The sequence below is a fragment of the Sciurus carolinensis genome, chromosome 1 (assembly GCF_902686445.1).
Source record: "Sciurus carolinensis chromosome 1, mSciCar1.2, whole genome shotgun sequence".
In the NCBI taxonomy this organism is placed as follows: Eukaryota; Metazoa; Chordata; class Mammalia; order Rodentia; family Sciuridae; genus Sciurus; species Sciurus carolinensis.
Window position 1 is genome coordinate 133714720 of NC_062213.1, and position 18125 is coordinate 133732844.

General features: G+C 38.7%; 1 pseudogene; it reads left to right on the forward strand.

Annotated features, from left to right (window-relative positions):
* LOC124959639 (guanylate-binding protein 7-like) overlaps nucleotides 1-16883 on the forward strand; it is a 29810-nt pseudogene extending 12927 nt beyond the window's left edge.
* Nucleotides 16884-18125: the final 1242 nt, after the last annotated feature.

The window sequence follows — 18125 nt, forward strand, 5'->3', positions numbered from 1 at the left end:
CGGTTATGCTGATGTTCTAAAAGTCCCAAGAAGTGAGCGCACCCTACATCTTTTATAGGTTAAAGTCTCTTTTGTTCTCCAGTTCTCTCCCCCCTTACCTCTCTCTCCTTCCTGCCTTCGTGACTAGGCCCGGTTTTGCATAAGTGAGAAGCCAAGGGCAGGGGGAGGGCCAAGGTGATTCAGGCAGGTAAGGGCCCAGGGGGCATTAATTAGCATCTCCTTGCTTGCAGTCCTTGATAAAGGCAGGTAAATTTGGTCATCAATGGGCTCCGGAGATCCTTGACATTCCATTCTTCCAGGGGCAGTCTCCAACTTCCAAAGGCAGATGGCTTTATGGCCTCCATTTCCTCGAATTGACCCGATTTCCTATTTCTACACTAACTACCTGTCCTTAATTCTGGCTTCATTCCCCCCTTTAGCTATAGGAACTCCCAACTGCTTTAAGGAAAAGGGGGCGTCGGTCGTTCTGGCTGCTTCGAAGCTGAAAGGGGGCAGTGAGGGGCAAGCAGTTTGGAGTTTCTTTTAAAAATCAGGTCAATCGAGGGGTCCAAGGTAGAAGTCTGGTTGGGGAAGAGCAGGTTGTAAAGTCATCTGGGGGTGGGTGCTTCTATGACAGAAGAACAAAAAGACATGAGTACTGAAATGCAATTAGTACAAAGTAAATGTTGCAGCATCTGGAACATGCCACTGAGTATCATGAAAATGACAGAAGTCAATCTCTCACCAGGAGGTGGAAGAACTGAGAAATTGTTCCCATAACTAGACCTAGCAAAGGCTGGAAAGGACAAGGCCTTTATTTGGGAACTTTAACATTGTCCAGGTTATCAGGAATGTAAACACAACATTTAACTCTTAATGTCATAGATATCCCAAAAAATATAGTTAAGCTACTTAAGTCATCTGATTTTGTAAAATATCCCTTTATTGGTATAACCTGTGTTTAGTAGAGAGCTCTATACTTCTGTTACTTAGGGCTAGGTAATCATACAAGCAAACATAGATCAAGTCTACCTGTATAGCTTAGGAAGGTCTGCAGGCCTTAAACTGACTAAAAACTTCTGACTCTGGCAGTTTCTCTTGATAGTTATCAGGCACATTTGCTGAAGAATCTTTCTTTCATTTGTAGCTTCCAGTTTTTATTCTAGTGGACTAACACAAGTGTACATCTTAAGTTACATTTAACTGTTATTTCTTTTAAATGCCCGAGAATGGTTATATTTTGGTTTTAACTGTTTTGCTGGGTGTCTAACATCAAGTTGGTCAAATTGACCTGGTTCCTGTCTTGTTAAAGAGTCAGCTGAGTTCCCACAGGGGCCACTTGTAGAGAACTTAAGGGCAGCTTCTTACCTCCACCAGTGCCATTGGTTAGGTAGGGTCTCCTTGATGAGGTGACTTCCTTTGGAAGCATTAAGGGATGTCTCCCTTTTTCCATGACCCTCCTCTGCAGCAGATGCACTGAGTGATTTTTCATCCTCTAGTCTCAACAATCTCCTTGATCAGGAGGTTGTGTGACCCAGAGTTGCAAAGCTCCTTAGAGAAGTTCTCTTATTCCCTGGGTTCAGGCTGACTGAGGGCAAAAGATCCAAATACTGGTCTATCTTGCCTTCTGTATTTAATTCCAATCTCTAAGTTTGATCTTAATCATCCAGCAAGCCAGTTTCACCAGTCATAAAGTAAGAGTACTGGGCTTTAACTTTAATGTCCATAACTTTACAGTTATTTACCCTTTTATCTAACTGGAGTCTGCATTAGTTCTGGAAGTTACCACTATCTGTTCTGATATCTGTTACCACTATCTGTTAGGTGATGGCTTATTATCATAAGTTACCTAGGTTGCGTGTTCTTGAAGCAGCTACTTCTGCAAAACATTAACAGGTAACAGTTTTACAAAATGAAATTAGCAAGAGTAAAAATATATTCTGCTTGTATAATAGCTATCTTGAATTTTGACTGAGAACCACATTATATTTCCTATTTGAGATCATGGTAATTTTACAAAAAAACCAATCTTTTGATTATAACTTTAAATAAGCTGAAGTCTGACTTACAAATAAATAAGCTGGAGTCACTCTAACATGCAGTAAGGTGGGAGGCAGAGCCTTATCTCAGGTAAGGCATGGCTCTTTACAGACCTTAAGTGTTCTAATCCTACAACTAATTTTTGCCCCTTTTGCCATGACCAGCATGACCAAATTTTCAAGTTCAGTGAGGGTCAAAGGAGTATTAGAAAATAAAGGTTTATAAACACAGATTTTGAAGATTAAGCTGAGATCAGATGGAGCTCTATTCTCTGATGGAAATGTAGATCTAAAGAGTTATGTTAGCAATCTTTATACATGTCTTATTATTAAGTTAAAGACTATGTAAGCATTATTCTTTGTTTTTAGGAGAGTTACAGAGACTAGACCATCTATGCAACTTTTTCCCACAACTGCAAAGTGCAATGTTAGGAACTCTGTGTAGCTCTCAAATAAGTCCACTGTCCAAAGTTACTGTAAGGTGGGCAGGAACTAGAGAAGGGAACTGATGAAACACTGGTTATCTAGCAAAACAATTTCTTTCTGCCCAAGAGCTGTGTGCCTGATATCAATGTAAGAGCTGATAGGACTCCTGTACAGAGCCTCCCCAGGGAGGTTACTGCCACAGCAGTTAGGCATCTTGTGCTCCTACACAGGAACACTTCCAGGCACCAGGCATGCTACAGTCATGAAGTCAGGGACCCCAATCTCAGTCATTGTTGTCCCATTTTTGCTATAATGCATTATATTCTTTCTTAAATTGTCATTTAAGAAGTTTATATATATTGATTTCTGAGTCCATATGAACATTAGTTAACACAGTCTAACATTATATCCAAAACAGGAATTAATCAAAGAAAGGCTGAGAGAGCTTTTAACTTTTCTTTTGTGTAGCAAAATGCTTTTACCTTCTATAATATGAACCTTTAAACAAATCAGGCTGTCAGTAACTCTTAGATATACATTTACATTTAAATTTGAAGTTCTTTATCTCAGTGTAAAAAGTAACAAATTTTACACGTGCCCCATTGATAGCAGGTCCTATAATAGAACATTAAATGATAGAAATTGATCCCCAATAAAATTTACTCTTTATAAGCTTAAAATTACCATTACAGACAAGTTTATCTGGAGAATAGCAGCTCGATAAATTTCCTGCTTTAAAAACTTGTATACCTGAAAAATATGAACACATTTAATATACAACTAGAAACCATTTTACAATTACCTTGACACTTTTTTCTTACCAAATTTAGTTTTTTTAAAGAAAAATTTAGACTCTGTAACACAGTACAATACTTTAACAGTTGTTTAACCATAATTGTATACACCCCAATTTTTAAGACTAATTGTTCTAAAGAATAAAACTTAATAGACACAAAGTTAAGAGTAAATTAGTGTTTCTAAGAAATCCTTGTTATTTTACCATATAGATTAAACTTTGGTTTATATCAGAACATTAGTATTTCACCTTAGGAAAAACCTTAAATAGCTTTAGCTGTCTCACATACATACAACCAACTTAGTTACACGCAAACTTGTTGAAACTTGCCCTTTACATACACAGACTTTCTTAGCACTTACTTAGACCCTCATGTATTTCATCATACAAGCACTTTCTTACCCAGAAACATTTCCTTTTTCCTTTTACTAAATATATTTCCATACCCAGAACCTTTTATTTTCTTTTCCTATTTGTTGACCCCTTTTTGTTCACATTCTGAAACAACTCTTATGAAATTTCTGAATTTAGATAAATTGCTCTATTTTAATAAGATTAAATAGTTTGTTGTTTATAGTACTCTAATTGAAACACAGTTGAAACCTTTAGAACCCTTTGTATATAGAATTGTACTTATTAAGACATAACTCTTAGTAACTTTGTTTTTAGTTTAGTGATGACACAAAGCAAGTTTAAACCCTTTTATTTACTAACCTATGAAAACACCAATAATGTTTGAGTATGATACCCCATGGAATTTAAGGAGTTAAGAGTACTTGATGTTATTTAACAATTAGCATTTTAACTTTGCAAATTAATCAGATGTCACCAACAAACACATTTGAGTAGTCCCATACATGTTAACTCTAATTTACTTATTCTGTAAAAACCAAGAAAGCAGTCAAGTGTCCTGAACAGTATTTGCTGTCTCTTTCCTGTTGAAGAAAAGTCCTAGGAACAATTGATACTAGACATTTTATTAACATCAATATTTTATTTGCTTGACCACCTAGGGACTTGTGAGTTATTTTCAAAGACATTTTACTTTCATTAGTTTACCCAATTTGAATTGAACCTTTAAATCACGTGAATTAAAAGTATTTGGATCCATTTTAAAAAATTTAATTTTTATGCGCGCTTATATTTAACACAAAACTAAAGGCCTTGTAATATTCATCTCCATTGCAATGTAGCAGATGTTTAAAAATAACTCGAGTTGGATAAAAAGAACTGATCAAAAATCATTAACCTAGGTCTGTAGGATCGAGGGTGAGACTCAGAGGGGTCACCATGGATTGCCCCATTTCAGTCTTGCTGGTAAAAAAAGGAATTTAAGAAACAGGCACACAAGAAAACATAGACCAGACAACAGATTACAAGCGCTGCGCGTCTTGGTCGGAGAGTGCAAGCCCCTCCGGCCAAAAACAAGTCCCGACGAATCGAGCACCAAACAAGTCCCGACGGATCGGGCACCAAACAAGTCCCGACGGATCGGGCACCAAACAAGTCCCGACGGATCGGGCACCAAAACCCCTAGGACGTCTCCCAGGGTAGCAGGAGAGAAGTCAGAGTTCGTCAACTCCTTCTCAGACTGCCCAAACTACAAATGGAACACGCGTGCCCTACAAAGTACAATCGCTGCGCTTCAGAACGAACAAGACAAAGCAACTACACAAGACAGACAAAGACAGACAATAACCCCCTGCTGGCCAGCTTAACTCACCTCCCAGAGTATTTGGCCGTTCCTCGGGCAGGGGTTCGGGGTGTCGAGGGGAAATCTCGGTGGGACCTCCAAATGAAAGACCCTAAGCCCCCCTGTCCAAGGAAGAACTCACGTAATCACTGGCTGCAAAAGCAAGAGGCAGTTTATTGGTTACACAGGCGCCTGCGGGTGCACAGCAAAACCTCAGCCGGAGCTTCGGTTATGTGGCACACCGGGCTTTGGGGTACAGGTTTTTTATAGGGTAAAGGGGCAGGTTTCGCGCGCACGGTAAGCAACAGATTTCCTATTGGTTATTTTGAATCCAGCACGTACACAGCACCTAGGTTACTTGAAGGGTAAGGTTATTATATCCCAAAAAAATCCACAATTATCACTTGGTATTCTTGGTATTTTTATGGTTCCTGGTTCCCGCTTATCAGTTCCTGATTGTTCAGGCACTCCCTGGGACCCGATGATCTATGCTTTCCCAACCGCCCTATTCTTTCTTAACCTAGTTATCAGTTTAATGACCTCCAGGTAGGCCGTGCAACCTTCCCAGGGGGGGTTTGGTAGAGTGTCCTAGGTCATGGGTTTAAGACAAAGAGCTGGGGCCTTTCAATGTGTGTCCCATCAGACTAATGCAATGGTATCAATGTTTCCCTATTCAAGACAATATGGACTCCTTTGAAAGCAGACCCAGGAATGGAGATTAACATGAAGGAAATGTATTAGAGTGAGCTCTTGGATCAGCGCCTGTGGAATAAAGGAGAAAGAAGCAATTGGGTAAGGGAAATGTGCTCAGTCCCAGGTCTGTCAGTTCCATGGGGAACTCTGCATCTAGAATGACTCTTTTTTAGTCATCTTTGTTATGGGAATCATGCAAGAAGCAGCAAATGGCACTCAAATAGTGGGAGAAACCAAACTATTTTAAGCCCAGAGGAGATTAGCACTCCAAGTTCTAAGCACACCTTGTAAGAAAAATGTGACTCAGTTCGGTTCCCAAGGCAGCTCAGACCCTTGAATCCAGGGGAGCAAGCACTAATGGGGTGCCGGGTCTGAGTCGCAGTCCAGCGACAGCATCCAGAAAGCCACTCCGGACATGGGAACTCACACCAGAGATTTTATTAGGCAGATGACCAGAGCATTTGCTCTCAGGGATGGGAGAGAGAGAGAGAGAGAAAATGGCAGGGGAGCTTCTCCTAAGTAGTGGAATTTCACGGGCTAACAACAATCAGGCCAATTGCTGAGAAGGGGGCTCAAAGACTGACTAATGGACCAATAACTAGCTAGGATGTTCACAGACTGATGATCAAGTTGTAAGATGGGAGAGGGAGAAATGGCTGCAGCGTAAAGGGCCGGGGAGCAGCTTTATATTACACTTATCCAGTTTTTCTCATTTATTGGCTACCTAGTGTCATAAATTTTCTAATCTAAAATGATACATAGTTGTGCACAAGGTTTGAAAAAATGATGTATGATTGTGTGCAAGGGTTTTTGAGTGGGAAGCATGTTTACAGACTGCAATAAGGGAGACTGGTACCTCTTACAAGTCCTTCAGTAAATCTCTAGCCTTGGGCCAGAAACCTTCACGGGGCATTTACACTTCAAAGGAAAGTAGTTAGATTCTAGGGAAAGTCCTATCCAATTCAAAAGGAAGAAGTGAATGATGCAAATTAGGTTCCTTGAAAACCAGTTGGTGGGAACAAGAAGGGAAACTCTCTCTCTTTCCCAGTCACTAATTTTTATAGACAGCATTTTTGGTTTACTTTATATCCAGGCATGGGTAATTTACCCACTACAATCTTGAATTGGAACAATGATCCATCATTGGAAGACTTCCATGGAAATCTTTCTCATGGAAACACCTGAAAGCTGTCATCCATTATTACTCTCCAGAGCTGGGATGGTAAATCCTCCCTCATAGTGAGTGCCAGCAGCACGTTCCAGCTTCTACCACAAACTGCTAAGTATAAATGTATCTTGATAGTAAAGAGGGAGAGGCATTGGCCCATTTAACAAGATGAGGAAAAGCCTGCAACCCATCTTCTGAACTACCAAGTGAAGTATGCATTTAGAGGTTGGAATTAAGGGGGTGAGGCTTACCTGTCCTATAGCAAAGCCCATCAACGACTCATAGACCATCCTGCCAAGCTTTGAGACATCTAACTGCTCTGGATCTAAAGAAGCATGTGTTTCCCTTCAACAAATATTTTGAGGTGGATTTTTAGATATTTTAACTTTATAATAATAGTTCAATAAGTGATCTTTTTTTCTTTCTTTGCCTTACTTTGAGATGTATTTGGAAATAGTATCTGCATCCGTATAGGTCTATACTTCTGCCCAAAAAGGAGTTAGATATTCCAATTATTTTAAAAACCATGTCTCAAACAAAGTTATTGAAGGATTATGGAAAATAGTATTCCTACAAGATGACCCCAAAGAAAAGTGGAGAGAGGGAAGGGAACCTAGCCAAGCATTAACCTCCCAGTAAATCCTTTCCTAATAACAATGGGCCCAAAGAGAAAGGGGCAGATACTGAATGCTTTCACCTTCCCTCATTGCAAACTCGTCCTAAATGGAGGCTCAGCAAATATCAAAACTCTGGGAAAAAATGGATCCCAGAGAAAACAAAGCAATGGGCAAGATTTGAGTGCTCATCCCTCTGAATCTGGACTCCTATCTCCCCAGATAACAATGAGTTTCAACCTTTTTACAACTACTTTCCTAAGTTAAAGTTTTAACCTATACAACTAGCTCCTAACTGTCCAAACTGCACGTCTACAGTTTCCAATGATTAAACCATCCTCATTGTACTCTATAAAGTGAAAATCCCCTGGGTAACTGATGACCATTTTTGCATTCAGAAAATGAGCCCCTACAGTGCCCGAGTCCATGAATGAATAAATGGCTTCTCTGAATCTGTTGAAACCTGCATCCATCATTTTGCACTTAAAGTTATAATTTCAATGACTTTAAGAAAGTCGTTATTTATCACAATTCTCACTATTTATTATTGTAGTTGGTTACTTTTCTAAAATTACTGTATGGGAGAGTAATGAATACTTCTTGCCCAAATCCCCATATAGAGTCTTCTAGGCATAATTTCTAATTTTGTAGTTATGTAAAGGCTCAGTGCTACTTTTACATACATTTTACAGAAGAAATAATTTCTGGATTATGCTATAAAATGAGCAATACTGTTATTTATACAAGCAAATTAGCCTGGGCTTTAGAGCTCTTTATCTTTCTGTTCTAGAGCTCACTATTCAGCCTTCTACCTTGTGCCCAGCAAACAAAATATGCTTATTGCAAAGGACTCCTGAGTATATTATCTCTGATGGTGCTTCTTCTAGTCTTTCTACAAACATGATACCATCAGTCCTTCAAGTTCACATTCTACCAATTTCTTAACACCTAATGCAAGGTTTTCAGAATGTATTCATAACATACAAGCTTTCTACTACTTTCATAGCTATGTTCTTCCATGACAGACTTATTTTTTATTTAACATTGCTGTAGGTTGCACTACTTATAGCCATTACTCACCTGTAAGTTCTTTATAGATAGTGTGGAATTTGTTGAATGCATTTTATATATTTGTCATTGCTTTGAAATAGTCATCTTTGGAGTAATAAGAACAGTGGGAAACATGTTGTTGGTACATAAAGCTAAATGTTGATTTTGGAAAGTGATGACAGAATGGGAGAGTAGTTACTAGGATTGGGGGATCTCTGATGATTTCATGGCTGTGGCACACCTGCGGCCTGGAAATGTTTCTGTGCAAGGGCACAGGGTGCCTAGCTGCCATGATACTGCCCCACCCAAAGATGCTCTGTGCAAGGATCTTATCAGCCTGGACCTTGATCTCAGGCACATAGCTCCCAGGGATAGAGGAATTCTCATACAAGACAACCACAATGTTTCACCAGCACTGGTACTCCTGAGCCTGCCTGCTTAACAGTAACTTTAAAAAATGGGCCTCCTTGAGCACTACACAAAGCTCCTAAGATTGCACTTTGCAAATGTGGAAAAGTTGCATAGATGTCATAGTTCTGTAACTTTCCTGAATAGAAAGAATAATGCTTGCATAGTCTTTAACCTGATAATGAGACATATAAATAAAGATTGCCGGTTCAACTCTTCAGATCTGTTTGTCTATCAGAGAGCAGCACTCCACCTGATCCCAGCTTAATCTTCATATCTGTGTGTGTGTCTTATTTTCTAATCCTCCAACACCCCTCACCAATACTGCAAGTTTGGTCATGCAGGATGCAGCAGTGGATTCTAATTGAATATATTTTATTATCCTCAGTTGTGCCAAGCATGGTATTTTTTTATAGTTCATAATCAACTAATATATGCTGAATAAGCGCAAACCCACCTAACATTGAGCATCTAACCTACTGTTTTAGTTTTTCTATATATGTAATGTTACTTCATCTCATCACACATAAAGAACACACTGTAAGGAAAGTATGATTAGTATTAGTATTTTGTAATCAATGAATAAATGAGATCTACAAAAAATGCCAACATAATTGGCAAAGCCAAGATGTACATTCATATCTGTTTTCAAATCTTCTTTTATTTTTTTTGAGCCAGTATGTTGAAATAGTAAGTGAAAGAGAGAAAATAAATACCTGAATGAGTTTATCAAAGACATTTGCTCTCATGTGCTTCCTAGGGTGACCCTAAGAATGATTCCTGGATATTTGCCCCAGTTGTGCTTCCCAACAGCACCTTTATTTACAACAGCATGGGCACCATCAATCACCAGACCCTGTATCTTTCCAAGAGTCAAACTGCTATGTTTTATTGAGGAATTTATGGGAACAAAGACCTTGTCAGACTTTCTTTCCCTATAGTTGAATTGTCACTGATGGAACAGATGGGACAGAGAGCAAAAGAATGTGCTTATAATTATTTTTTTTTAAATAAAGGAAATGTGGTAATTGTGGTTGGGACCTCCTATTCCTTAGCCAAGATGTAGTTCCACATGACAGAGTTCACAGAGCAAAGTCCTCCCTAAGACCTGATGAATTAGAAGACTCCACTGAGTTTGTTTCTTTCCAGACTTTATCTCAACTGTCCAGGATTTAACCCTGGTGCTGAAGTTAGATGGCCACTGCATCACAGATCAGTACCTGAAGAAAACCTTGAGACTGATTCCAGGTATCAGAGCAGGATCGGGGTAGAGGATTATCTGGTAAGGGATGGGTTCCTCTACACCTTTTCCATCAGGTGTGAGGGAACTTTTGTATTTGAGGTCAGGTTGAGGTCCATATGAATGGTGACTAGGAGATGAGCTGAAAAGTGTAGGGTCTGGAATTTAAACTCACTCAAGAGAAATAAAGCCTAACAGGACAAATACTCAAAATCAATTTGTACTATATACAATTGTACCTTAGCACTAGATTACAATGGTGCCTAAAATGTCTACAGACTAAGCACATGTGTCTGCTGTCTTTGCTGAGACAGTTTTGTTAGACATGAAATCTCAATGAAAAGCATATCCATTGAAAAAAGATATTTCACACATTAGATCTTATTCTTCCCCAATAGACATACAGTTTTTTAATTCCTGTGGTTAATTTCTACAAACGTGCTTTATGTTCTCAATAAACTTAACGAAACAGGTGTCTTTTCCATCTATACCTTTTCAATTTTTCTGATGACTATCAAAACATTAATTTTACTTTCTACTTCATGACTTCCTCTTCAAATTTGTTCATATTAAAACTTCAAGAAATAATCATTTAAATGGTTACAACTACATGAGTGTATAATTGATGAAACCTTAAGAGAAATACCTTTTCATTTACTCACCCTTTTATTCTTTTTCCATTCATGTTTCTACAAATGTTATTGAACAATTGGCTGAGAATGGATACACTATCAATTCAAATATATTCAAATATGGCTTCAGAGTTTCAAGTAGTGATGATATCTTCAAATTACATTTTGGTTAAATTAGTCTTCAAAGTTTTTACTATAAAATAGCTAAAAATGTGCAAATTCATTTAAGCATACAGATAGTTTTCCTTAAATGACCTGGTTGTTATGACATTTCTTCCTAATTTTGCCCCATTTTACTTGTAGGTAGCTCTTCTTTTTGGTCCTACAGTCAATTTCTATATAAGATGGAGAAGACTAGAAGTTTACATCTTTTATTTCTTTAGTCATGCATTCAGTAAACTTCTCGAAAACAACCATTCAATACTCAGCACTATGTTCAGGCCTCAAAATATCAGTCATAGAATTTTGTTTTTAATCAGGACAAGATTTATTTCCAAATATCTCTCCATGGGTAGGTATATAATCTGTCTGTGTTAAAAGAGTTTTATAATAAAAGATGACAACAAAGATACAAAAATCTCTGATCATGAAAATCATCACTGTGCTTGACCCTGAAATGTACCTAGTGTAATCTCTATATTTTCCTCATCCTCAGACCAGAATTCTCAAACCCAACTAGCCAATCAATCCAAGGAGTGCATCAAGCATTTCTTTCCCAAAAGAAAGTGTTTTGTCTTTGATCAACCAATAGGTGACACAGGACTCTTAGCCCATATTAAAGATGAACATCAACTGGATCCTAAGTTTCAGAAGCAATCAAAGAATTTCTGTTCTTACATTTTCACCCATGCAAGTACAAAAACACTCAGAAAGGAAATTGTGGTCACAGGGAATCATGAGTTTGTTTTTTCCTAAAGCTCATCTCTTCATAGATCAGTGTGTGTGTGATTCTTCTGTGAGTTTGTCAATAATATTGTTTGCATCTGTATTGGAACATAGAGAAGCAGATGTTCATGTCATGCATAGAGACACATGTTTCTTTTTAATTTTTTATTTTTTCTCTTTAGTTATACATGAAAGTAGAATTTTTTGACATATACATACACAGAGTATAACTTTTCACTTTTGTGGTTGTACATGATGAGGAGTCACACCTGTCAGTACTCATATATGAACACAGAAAAGTTATGTCTGATTCATTCTACTGTTTTTTCCATTCCCATTCCTCCTCTCTTCCCCCCACTCCCCTCTGTTCAATACTGTGAACCTCCCCACCCACCATCCCCACCTCACACCTGCCTATTGTGAGTCACATATCAGAGAGAACATTCGGTCTTTGGTTTTTTGGAATTGGCTTATTTCACTTAGCATAATATTCTCCAGCTCCATCCATTTACCAGCAAATGCTATAATTTAGTTCTTCTTTGTGGCTAAGTAATATTCCACTGTGAATATGTAACACATTTTCTTTATCCATTCATCTGTTGAAAAGTACCTAGTTTGGTTCCATAGTTTATCTATTGTGAAATGTGTTGCTATAAACATTTGTGTGACCATATCACTAGACTATACTAATTTTAAGTCCTTTGGGTATGCACCAAGGAGCGTAATAACTGGGTCAAATAATGATTCCATTCCAAGTTTTCTGAGGAATCTTCATACTGCTTTCCACAATGGTTGCACCAATTTGCAGTCCCACCAGCAATGTATAAGTGTACCTTTTTCCCCACATCCTCACCTACACTTATTGTTACTTGTATTCTTGAAAATACCATTCTGACTGGAGTGAGATAAAATCTGAGTGTACTTTTAATTTGTATTTCTCTAATTGCGAGAGATATTGAACATTTTTTCATATATTTGTTGACCATTCATATTTCTTCTTCTGTGAAGTGTCTGTTAATTTCCTTTGCCCATTTATTGGCATGCGTTTTGTGTGTGTGTGTGTGTTGGTTTTTTTTGTTTTTGTTTTTTTTGTTTTTTTTTTTTGGTGTTAAGTTTTTTGAGTTCTTTATATATCCTGAAGATTAATGCTCTATCTGAGGTACAGGAGGCAAAGATTTAAAACCTATGTTTCTTAAATAAAATTTTCTTATGTGAGGGTTCACTGAGGTCTAATAAATCTCATGAAATAAGTGTACTAATGATATAATCAGAAACTGCCATAAAAGAGAGAAATCTGCATGATGAGATGTCATCTAAACTGATTCTTGGTGGAAGATACACAAGATATTTTATAAATTTGCACCAGTCAAAAAATAAGTAGCAGACTATGAGTCCCATGCCAGCTAATGGAGCATTTGAGAAAAAAAATATAATGTAATCTATGTATAGGTTGGCTTTGCGGACATGTGACCTGCATTTTAGTGTCGAATGCTAAGATGTGCCCAGGCTTGGGTTAAGGTTCTGTCTGCTTCCCTTGCTTGAACTTCTTGATGTTCTGTTTTATTTTATTTTTTGTGAAGGCTCCCATGTTTTTATGTGGAAATGGGACACACAATTTATAAGATTTACTGTCATTGTCTAATAAACATTTTAAATTTTACTTCAGTGAGAAAATATTTTTCTCAATGTATTATTTGAGATCATTAGTTTAATTTTATAATATGATGAACTGGATACCATTAAAAAATGAATAGGAAAAATAGTTATAAAATTACTTAGGGTATATAAATAGGAGGATGAGGATGAGGACAAGGAGAAAGATGAAGAAAACTTCTTGTTCAATAAGATATGATTTTTTTTTTTTTAAAGTGCAGATCCCCAATTTTTTTTTAAAATGATGAGTGAGAATTTCTGTTTTTTCCTTAAATATCATGCACCGTCAGGACTGGGGAGTCTGGTGGAGACCTACCTGGGTGGCATCAACAGTAGGATGGTGCTTTGGAGGATGCAGTGACCACTCTGGCCCAGCGTGAGAACTCAGCAGCCGTGCAGAAGGCAGCCGACCACTACAGTGAGCAGATGGCCCAGCGAGTGGAGTTCCCCACAGACACACTCCAGGAGCTGCTGGAGGTGCACACGGCCTGTGAGAGAGAAGCCATCGCAGTCTTCATGGAGCACTCCTTCAAAGATGACAAGCTGGAATTCCAGAAGGAGCTGGTGATAATCCACCTTAGTTATATCCTTCTTTATCCTGTCCTTCTGGAATGAGGTTTAGATTCCACCTTCTAATCCCAGAGTTCATGCCTCTCTTGACCTGGAAAGAATCTGAAGTTTGTCAGTAACTGGGCTCTTCAAGCTACTGTGCAACCTTTCTCTAAAGTATGGCACTTCATTTTCTATTGCTACAAAACAAATTATCAAGTGATGAGCAGCTTAAAGCAACATGAACGCATTAGCTCACAGTCAGAGATCCCTGTACAGGGTGTCTGAGTGGTCTGCTCAGTGCACCACCCACTGAAAACAGGAGTCAACAGGCTTAATTCTCATCTATAAGTTTTGGAGAAACCCTTCCATCTCAAATCAGCAATAATGCATTCCATCATTCCCTTGTTTCTGATCTCTCTGGTTTTCCTCCTCTGCCATCAACTAGAGAAAAGTGATTTAAAGGGTTCATGTAATTAGGTACTCTCCATTTCTTGAAGTCAACCTGTACTTTATGATGTAATGCAATCATGGGATTAATCCATCATAGTCACAGGCCCAGGGACTGTGCAGGATGTAACCAGCATAATAAAGAACTCTCAGGGGACATCTTAATTCTGCTGACCAGAGGCACCTTCATGGGAAATATGTCTTTCAGTCTGTCTTTGATCATCCTACAAGTGACAAAAATCTTTTAATTTATATTTAGGAAAAACAGCTAAAATGTAAATTACAAACATAAACCAGAAAATTCCTATTCTATTAACTTCACATACACAAAGCCTTATTGAAAATATTCATGGAGGGATCAAAACTCTGTACAGAATACACTTAACTCAGAACTGAGGGGTGGATTTCTTTATATTTTCCCCAATACCAACATGTTCTCTGAGGATATTCCATGTCCAGTAATAAATGGATTTTCCCTTGTTCATTCTTTGTGAATAGATCCCTATTAATCCTACTACCAGAAAATGAACCATGGAGTTATGTCTACTGACTCCATGTTTTACAGCCATTGGGCCTGAGCCCAAGGAAATTAACAAACTTCTCAGAGATCACTTGGAATTGACCAGAACGAGACTAAAGCACATCTCCTGGCTTCTTTCCTTGTCCCTATCCCCTCTGAAGCTGTCAGACTATCTCTTCCTAAAGAATTCCAGTTGGACCTTCCTTCTAACATCTTATTTGTTTTGTATTTCTTTATATTCCCTGTCAGGAAACCATAGAAAGTAATAAGGAAGCTCTTTTGCTGCAGAATGAAGAGGCATCTGTCAAATACTGCCAGGCTCAACTGGAACAGCTTTCAGAGCCCCTGATGCAAAGCATTTCAAGAGGAGTGTTCTCTGTTCCTGGAGGCACAATCTCTACTTAGAAGCAAAGAAGAAGGTAGAACAGCGTTACTAGCTAGTGCCCAGGAAAGGAATGAAGGTGAGGAGTAAGATGAGGGGAGAGGGCCAACAGTGTGTGGTCAGAGGGTTTGGGTTGGTTCTTCTGAAACTCTTAAGCTCACAGCACCATTTGTGAAACAAAAGCAGAGCATGGGGGTCTCTCAACACATCTAGTTTTTATATCCATGACTAGTTATATGGTATTAAATAAACCATAAATATTTCTTTCAATTCCACACAAAGGATTTAGAAAATGGAATCCAAGTGAAAAAGAACATTTCTTTTATTTATCAAACAATGTGGTAGGGTTTTTTTTTCTGAGTATAGAAGATATGTTTTCCAAGAAACAACTTTTGTTCTCAAGAAGCTTATAAATCTTACTTCATTTTTGACAAATAAGGAGTTCATCTGATGAGTGTGATAGTAGTTGTCATTCTGGCATGCACTCAGAATGATGATAGTAGTGGTGGTTATGGCAGCTAACACACTGAGTACTCACTTCCTACTCTAGGTGTAGCATTGGGTGCTGTGGTTGGGATATCAGTTTAGTCCTCAGGATAATATGGATTAGGTGCTAATGGATTCCCTATTATGTAGTTGAGGAATGTGATGTAGAGATAGGCAATATAGCCAGCAAGTACCAGACTGGGAGATATAAAAAGTGAAAAGCGATGGGGCAGGGGGAGGACCAAAGTGATTTGGCCCCTGGGCAGGTAAGGGCCCAGGAGGCATTAATCAGCATCTTCCTGCCTGTAGTCTCTGACAAAGGCAGGTAAATTTGGTTATCAATGGGTTCTGCAGGTCCTTGACATTCCATTCTCCCACGGCAGTCTCCAACTTCCGAAGGCAGATGACTTTCATGGCCTCCATTTCCTTGATCTGACCCGATCCCCTATTTCTACACTAACTGCCTGTCCCCAATTCTGGCTTCATAATGAGCAGTAAAATGTGAATCAATACCACAGCTGGGTCACAGGGTTTCTGTGAAACTGCCTTTAATGAACAGTCAAGTAACTTGTAGAACAAAAAAAAAAAGATATGTACTAACTGTGAGAATAAACACATGGAACCAAAGAAGAATTAAGAATAAAAATTAAGAAATAGGTCAAGAAAGAAAGATCAATGGCATTAACTCCTGACAGGATCTACTGAGATTATTGTAAAGTTATGATTTATGGCCATAGGTTGCTGAATGTATTTCAGAAAGGAAATCTCATTAATAGAGCAGACACACTAAGATGAAGTCTGCCCTGTCATTGACCCCAGCACCCACATTAACTTAGAATTGACTTGTAGATGAAGCACCCCTGAATGGAATGGTCACCAAGAGAGTTTTGGAGAGGACCAACTAGGGTCATAACCTTCCCCACCCCATGTGAAGGAGTTAAATATCTGATAGGTAAAGATTACAGATAGTGGAACCCAGTCCTCCTGGTAAACATCAAATACTAATAAATTCGGAAGCAGCACTGATTTCTTTGTCATTCTCTGCTTGAAGACTACCAACTCTTTCTCAAGAGTATTTTTTGCTTCAGCCTTACTTTACTTTCACTCAAAATAAAATTCTCTTGCTTGACTTTTGATGTCAGACTTTAAATTTTCTTTCATAGGGACACAAGAACCAAGGTTTTGGAGCTCCATCTTCCAGTTTTCCTGTGACACCGTGAAGCAAAGACTCACACCAACACAGATGCAGAAGGCTCTGTGGCAGCTTCTCTGACCTTGAAGTTGCAACAGGGAATAAGCCCAGAGGACCTGCAGGAAGAAGGAGGGTGGCAGTTTCTAGACAGGAAGACAAGGCAGCTAGGGTGAGCCATGATCCTGCTGAAACTCCCATTATGTTCAGCAGGAGTTTAGGGCCTTATGGGCCCTATTCACTTCTCCTAACACATCACATGCTTTTCAGCCACTGCCCTCATTATTTCTACTGATGAAGCCAGAACTGGGAACAGGCAGTTAGTGTAGAAATAGGGGATTGGGTCAGATTGAGGAAATGGAGGCCAGAAAGCCATCTGCCTCTGGAAGTTGGAGACTGCCCTGGGAGAATGGAATGTCAAGGACCTGCAGAGCCCATTGATAACCAAATTTACTTGCCCTTGTCAGGGACTACAGACAAGGAGATGCTAATTAATGCCCCCTGGGTCCTTACCTGCCTGAATCACCTTGGCCCTCCCCCTGCCCATCGCTTCTCACTTTATGCAAAACCGGGCCTAATCACTTAGGCAGGAAGGAAAGAGATAAGGGGGAAAGAACGGGAGAATAAAACCTATAAAAAGGAAAAGATTTGCTCAATTCCTTGGATTCCGCCTTTGGGTCTGCTTCGTGCACCCAGGAAAGTCTGCTTTTACTTTTCTTTAATAAAGCTTACTCTCTACTCTACGCTTGCCGGGTGTGCTTCTCTGGAGTTATACTTCAACACCTGAGGAAGCAGGACGCATCACTGGTAAACAGGGGTGCCAGTGATCCAGCTTTTTGTTGTTTCTTCAGAAAAGTATGCTTCCTATGCTAAATTGTCAATTCTTACAGTGATGAATAGGGCAACATTTCTGATGTTCAATAACATCTATGGTTACAAACTGGGGTCTGCATCTAAACACACAGCACATGGCTTATTCTGAAATATTTTAAAATTACCACATAAATAAAATAATTTAATTGTACATCTCATTCTTTGCTTACTAGGATAAAATGCCTTTATTGAACCCTACGACTTTAACAACAATAATAACTTCATCAGGTGCCTATACTTTCTGTCCAAACCAAGAAGTCTAATTCAATCCCTTCTTCTGGTCTTTCCTATCCAATCTACCTTAATACAACTCAACTATAAATAATAGAACACTAATGTATGTTAGGGGCAGTTGTGGTTGTCAATAGCTCCCAGAAAAACACTCCGCAGACACGAGATC